Here is a 7499-nt window from a genome sequence, read left to right as displayed (position 1 = left end):
TTACCACGATCATTTTGCAATAAATTTTGTCCATTTTGGTCTCTGTTTGAGGGAGTTCTAAATTTGGGAGGTCACCGAAAAATGAGATCTCGGCGACCGAAAAATGTGCCTTCTTCAACCTCAAAATTCAATGTCATCCGGCCTCAGATCATGCACAAAAACATATCAAATTAAAGCTCTTCGAAGCACGGTCGCAACAGACTTATACTTGCGATGATTCGACATTGGGATATTGAGTTATAGCCGCTAAAAGAATGAAATGTTCATCTTTTTAAAATCTGAATTTTCAAGTTTCGAGCTCATTTTCTCTGTAAGAATTCTCTCATTACAGGCAATGTCATCATGCATGCCATATGTCAAAACAAGAATATTGACAAGATCTAGCTCGTATCCGAATTTGAGCATAATTGGACCCAAAATGAGCAAGTTATGAGCATTTGAAACTCATCCCAAAATGAGAAAACACAATTTCTATAAATGTAAACTAGTTCACCAAGGTTGCACCGCAATAGTATAAAACCCAACCTCTTTTGGAAAGTTAAGCCTAGAATGATCTTGAACGGTCCGATTGAGCCGAAATTTGGTATTTGGGGGTTTTTGATGTTTCGAATCAAATAGCAGTGGTCTGATACTCTTTTGAGACCAAAAAATAAGGTTGTAGTTCTATAGTCCATTTTCAGCATGATAGGAACTGGATTTGTAAACCGCATTTAGTCCTGATCGCCTTAAAACTTGCTAGAACGCGACGAAACTTTACAAGTGTCCTTAGGGTATCCAAAACTATCCTCTCGTGCAATTTGAAGCCATTCTAACGCTTCCTCTGAGGTTGCCCAATATTAGGCTTATTCCTACAATGTTCCTGTGGTTTGATGGTGTTTTAGTCACCGACAGGACCAGGTTACTACTGGATCTCTCCTTAATCATCCCAGGTATACAAGTACATCAAAAATGATGTATAGCAATACATAGATAGTCATCCCGCAGATATTCATTGATAATAATCATATGTATTTCTTCATTCCATCCAAAGCCACTTTGATTCTTCATGTACTTGACAATCCTGTAGTTCTTTGACCAAGTTCTTAGTTTATTCATCAAAACATTATTTGTCAGAGTCATTCCAAGTTGGGCATTGAACCTTTGGTCTATTGAACTCCATTGCTCATTTTTAAAAGCCTATTCGGACCTCTTAATGAACATGCATTGCTCAACAAGCAGCTCCAATATTCCTATCTCCACTTTTTATGCCCATTTAATTTTCCTCCTCGTCTTCATATTTGATTAAACCACTGGACTTTCATTCTCCACGTCTAACATAAATTATTAAATCTCACTATAAAATCAACTAGTGAAAAATTATCGCATAAAATGCATTCATCCAATACATCAAAAAAGTGTCACATGGAATGCATTGATGCAATACATCAATGTAAAAAACAATTAGAAAGCAAAGTTATATACAACTAAAATGGAATTTTGCATAAATTTTAAAGTATATGACGACAACTTATATGTCTATCATAATGTCTAGCAAAAAAATATAAAGCAAAGGATTTCATCCCACTAATTGTTCATATTAATATATCCCAATTTCGGAAGTGAAAAGTACGAGCTTCAATTATGACGATTCATATAATCTACCTACGTCCACTTCGCAAGTTCATCTCTGAATTCAGATCACTGATTTCTCTCCTTTAGACTTCTCCCAAATACTTCTATGTCTAGGACTTCCACTCACTGAGGTTGGTTTCGATCAAGAATTTCCTCTACATAATTAGGATATCACCATGTTCACTCATGATAAAATTGTGTAAAAAGCAACATGAAACAACTATCTTGACTTGTGTTTTGATTGGTAGGCAGTAGTCACTTTTAAGATAGGGAATCTTGCCTTCAAAACTCCAAAGGACATTCAATGGAATTTTTGAGCGAGGAATGTTAATAGCTCCTTGGAGTTTTGTGGTATTTCTCTACCATGATCTTAATCATTCAAATAGTAACTAATCCTTGATAAAGGGCGAGAAATCTTGCAATACTTAGGTGTCTGGCATCTACAAGATAGTATTTCACTATAAAATGAATATTTGAGTGAGATTAAAGCATCTCGGTGCTCTGCATATAGACTATAAATAGTATCAAAGATGCAGTTGAAATACCGTTGGGAACTGCAAATGATCATTACAAGTGAGTGCTGATTGTAAATCACATGAATCAACGTGCATAACCCCCCCATCTGGTAAGAATGTATTGACCTTGAACGTTAAATGAGAAAACACCCACAAGATGTTAAACCATTTCTATTATGATTTTTTCTGTGAAGACTAGTCCAAAATGTTGTTGGGATATCAGTGTCATCAATGGCTCCAATGCAATCCTACTATTAAGAAGAAATTAGAACAATGTTGGATACTAGAGTAATCAATTACAAAAGCAATAAGCATGACCAACATGCATTACCTGAAAACAAGGAAAAAATTTCCCCTTCTTACGAACGGTTTCCGGTGGTGTGTTTGACTCTAATGGTTTCAAGAATTCTACTCTAGTGGTTTCAAGAATTCTATGTGGAGTTCTACGATTGCTTTGAACACTCGATTAAAGTGTTGACTGACAGTTTTCCTTGAGTGACCAAACTCATGACCAATCTGTCAGTTGTTTAGGTTGTGGCTCAGCATGAGCAAGAACATCACAAGTTGTTTGTCAAGTGAAACCCCCATTGTATCATTGATAATCCCCATCTCTAAAAGAATATTCCTCAAGATGAAGTATGCTCTTCTACTCATATGAATATGGTCTCGACAGTCCACCTTGGTGGAGTTAATTATAGTTTTATGGTACTTTGTATCGATTGAATTACGCTTCGGTGCATGATCTATCAGTACACGCCACTAGAATAGTATCTACCATAGCTAGAGTATTACCAATTGTAGCAATTGTTGCGGCTAATTTCATAAGTTCTTCACGCTCGCTATTGTGATTGTTATTCGCCATGGTAAAAGATTGATCACCATATTAGGAACCAAGGAAAGTACCAAGGGCAATAACTTTCATTAATGGGACTTCCCTAGATACTATTAGATTGCTCTATATAAATATACCATGAGGGAAAACCAAAAACACAAAAAATCATGATTAATATGCATAGAGAATGTATTTAAAATAGGTTGAGATTAGCCCACTAGTTCATATTAACATATGAGCCCAATGGCCTAGATTGAATCTGAGTCGATCTGACAGTTACGACCTCATTTCATATTTGAATTATAATTTTTTCTAAACATCCAAATAATTTGAAATTTTAGGTGTGTGTTTTTCAAAAATAGGATAATCTAATAAAAATATTTAAAAAATAATTCGTAATAAATAAATTGACCAAAATACCCCTAAATGTTTTAGGGGTATTTTGGTCAATTTATTTATTACGAATTATTTTTTAAATATTTTTATTAAGTGTGCCTTGATGAAAAGAAGGGACGCCTAAAATTTTAAGTTATTTAAATTTGTATAAAAAAAATTAAAATTCCAACATAAAATAAGATCGTGTCCATTAGATCAGCCCATAATCAATCTAGACCGTTGGGCTCATATATTCATATGAGCTAGTGGGCTAATATCAGCATTTTCCTTTAAAATAATATATAAATTTCCAATTGTTTAGGCACTCTCGGGAAAATTCAAATTAACATTTTTGGGTACCTCCTTCTTGCTCAAATAGGCATATTCATGCACTTGATACCATGAGAAATCACGCTTCTATGTTGTGAGCAAGTACTTAATTCAAAAGTATAACATACTAAATCCCATCAAACTTTATATAGTTTCCCAATTAAATAGGTAGCATTCAAATAAATCAATGGTAGAACATGGAACTGAAGTTGGAGTTTTCTCTCATAAAATAATATAACATGGAACTGAAGTAACAATTTTATACAAGAAAAAGATCTTTGTAAACGTTAATGCTCGGTATATATATTAAAAAAAAAAGAATTTAATTTCCAAGACCTATTACATAAGAAGGACAAGAAAAAATGACAATCTCATGGTACGACTGTTAGTCCCAATACAAAATACAAAACCAGAAATGATATCCAAAAATAAATAAATAGACAAATAAATCAATGAACAAGTTATTCGGACATGTCCTTAAATCACACAAAAGACTTAAGGTTCCATATTAAATCCTGTAGATCGAGCCATCCGGTGGCACGCAACCTTGAAAGTTCTATTTTTGGTGAATCTCATTCACCTTTCATATCTCTTTCATCATTCTCTATCCATTTCTCAACACCATGTCTTGAGGGGTTAACCTCTTTCTATATAAAACATATTTGTTTTGTAACTCTTAAATTCATGTTCTATATGAGTTGAGATCCAAGTATAACTCCTGCTTTAATTCCCTTACGTGCAACAATTAAGACTAACAAGTTGTCACCAAATTGTTAATCATATGTAATGAGTTGAGCTAAACCTATCATTAATCCACTAATGATTCACATAATAAGATGTCATCCAAGCATTCTTACAATTTGATAAAAGATATTTACAAATAAAATAAATTTTGTGTATTTATAATATAGAAAAAACAATTCTCACAAAGAATCCAAATACACCACTTGGTTTACCCTCCAGTACAACATCCTATAAAAACTCAAAAGAAGGATCTAAGTATATGCCATTGCTTCTTGTTAACCATATGAGATTTCACATATACTACAATATGGCTTTGTATCGTTTGTGAAAGATATATTACCTGCCTGATAAGCCACATTTCCAACAATCACTATGCCCCTACATAAAATATGATGATATTACATTAAAATTAGGCCCAAAATATACAAAAGATGTCAAATTGCCTATTAAAATTGACTGAAAAAGCCAACTAAAACAAACATTAAAATGTTCTTCTCTAGAAAATGGGGAGGTGCATTGTTGTATTCTTTCCCATAAGCACACTAGACATGCTTGAAAGAACAAAAGTTGCAACCATGGAAATCTCTTTCTTTATAAGTAAAGTATCATTTTCATACCATTATTTATAAAACATAGGCCTGAGAACATGTAGACCTGAGAACATGTAGATAATCATATATGCGTAGAAACATGATTTATATATGCGTAGAAACATGATTTATATAGGCATAGAAACATAATTTCAGTTGACAAGATAATGTCATTGCATAGTAGTATCATCAATAGACACAAAACCGCAACGTCTAGAGCAAACCTTATTGGCAATTAAAAGATAAGCCTCGTCTCGACATGTCACTAGCACATGTTTGAGAAGTTATATGAGAATCTGGTAGTTATTGACACATGACTCAAATAGAAATAAAGAAGAAAAAAAAAAAAATACAAAACTCACAAAGGAAAACGCCAATGGGTTCAGATATATCCAGCAAGTTAGTCAGCAACCAATCTGTTTGGAGAACATATACATCTGTGTGAATTACTGCACACCCAAATCTCAAACTTATGCTCCAAACTCCCTCAAACATTGTCAACTCAACAAAAAGTAGCATGTTGTTATGTAAGGAGAGGAATAAATACTAGAACTAGTCTTCAGAGCAAATACCAAAGCCTTTTTTTCTGTCAGACTTTCATATCCTCCATGGCACAAAGTAGAACCCTTTGTACCTTCAATCATAGATGGAAGTGCATTACAACTTAACAACTATCAACATAATCCACAGTAAAAAAAGAAGAAAAGAAAATAATATTGTTGGAATCCTTCATCAAGCAACATAACTTACCCTCTGACTCGTAGATTACTAATGAATTTCACTCATCAAATTCTTTCATCTTAAATGAAAAGAAAGGACTATAGTCTATCAACTCCAATCAATTATAAAAAACTATCAATCATTGAACTAAAATCATTATGAAAAGCATCCCAATTCAAAAGGAAATAGAGAAGAAAAGTCACAATAACTTTATCTCAAGTCCCAGATGGAGCAGTAGCTCTTGCACAATAACAGTGAGAGAGAAAGAGGGAGCGAAGTATTGCGTATGTGCTAGAGAGATGGGGTTCTCTTGTATCCTGTGAATAATTTCAGGAGAGAGAGAGAGAGGAGGGATTGCTTCGATGGAGCTAAGACAAAGTCAAGGTTTCAGGGAGAGGATGGCGACAGCGTGAGAGGTGTAGGGTTTTAGAGAGAGGGGAGTAGGGTTTTAGCGAGAGGGAGAGGGCAGTAGGGTTTCAGGGAGAGGTGGGCCAGAGAGAGGCAAGTAGGGTCTCAGGGAGAGGTGTGTTGGGAGCTAGAGCGAGAGCGAGAGCGAGTAGGTTTCAAGGAGCGAGGACTGAGAGGAAGAGGGGGAGAGGAAAGTTGGCCATTTCATTCAGGGGTACAGTTGGCATACGGATGCATCCGTGGCTTTAGCGGTAAGGTCCACCTTCAAATTTCAAGATTGGTATATAATTTTGGAGGAGATCCTCCAACACTTATGTGTGAAGGATACGAAAGGATCACTATTAAATTTGATAAATTTTTTTAGAAAAGTTATCACATTAGTGTGAGACTTGATTTTTTTTAAGATTTGTGTCAAATTTAATGATGATCCTTTACGGTCCTCCACACATGGGTGTGGGAGGGTCTCACAAGGTCATTTCTCATAATTTTGATGTAAAATGTTCTTAATATTATCTCAAAATCTATTTTTATATCTAATTTAAAATTTTAAAAATGGTTAAAATCAAGTAGATTTATAAACATATAAAAATCTTGAAAATGGACGGTGTAGATAGTATGTTGTAAAATGCACTATTTCTCAGACGTAAAATCTTTTTATTTTTCATGGTCATACATCTCGATGTCGAGATGATCAATCAAAGGGTTTTTCAACATTAAAATTACCTTTTCCGATGGATTTTTTAGGTGCATCCGTAGTTCTACATTATAAGGTTGCATCTTTATACTTGTTTTTTTTTTATTTAGATCTCAAACAATTAAGGTCCTTTTAATTTTGACAAACACATCCGACAGAAAAAACATTACCCATCAAGTCTTGTAGTTTATTGGGGTAATGTTAGGTAATGCATTTCATTTCTTGGTTGCTATGTGTGTTCCTAAATACTAGAAATTTCAAATTTCCCCATGATTCATTTCCCTGGAATGCAAATACAAGTACCCAAACCACCCCTCATAGATCACTCCTTACACATTGTGTCCTAAGATCACTCTCCACACTAATGAGGCTATCTTATGGATTAGTAGTAAACCCTAAACAACCCAACACACATATAAAAACCTTTTAACCTCAAAATTTATTGGATGGAAATTTCTATAATAGAAATAACATTCAGAAAATTAATTTCCTTCATTCACACATGTGCACTAACACGCATGTGGTAAAAACCTCAATATAATATTACACATAAACCATAATATGCAGTCTAAGCAACAAGGGCCCATGCCCCAATGAGAGAATCCATATCACCTCCACGTGGCAGTGTTGTGGCACCCTTTGAGGCACACATGTAGCATGGTGAGACACATTGGCCACTT

The 7499-nt window shown here is 34.5% G+C and overlaps 1 long non-coding RNA gene across 1 annotated transcript; it reads right to left on the bottom strand.

Moving 5' to 3' along the window:
- Positions 1-4536: 4536 nt before the first annotated feature.
- LOC148779864 (uncharacterized) lies at positions 4537-6331 on the bottom strand. The gene is made up of 3 exons (XR_016044576.1): positions 5545-6331; positions 5360-5413; positions 4537-4785 (listed from the first exon to the last, which is right to left on the bottom strand). It is a non-coding gene; the product is annotated as an uncharacterized LOC148779864 (long non-coding RNA).
- Between the last annotated feature and the right edge of the window lie 1168 nt (positions 6332-7499).

This window comes from Amborella trichopoda, chromosome 11, assembly GCF_054954075.1.
Source record: "Amborella trichopoda isolate Santa Cruz 75 chromosome 11, AtrichopodaSantaCruz75HAP2 v2.0, whole genome shotgun sequence".
Lineage (NCBI taxonomy): Eukaryota > Viridiplantae > Streptophyta > Magnoliopsida > Amborellales > Amborellaceae > Amborella > Amborella trichopoda.
The sequence above is the reverse complement of the archived record's forward strand: the minus strand, read 5'-3'. Positions and strand labels throughout refer to the sequence as shown.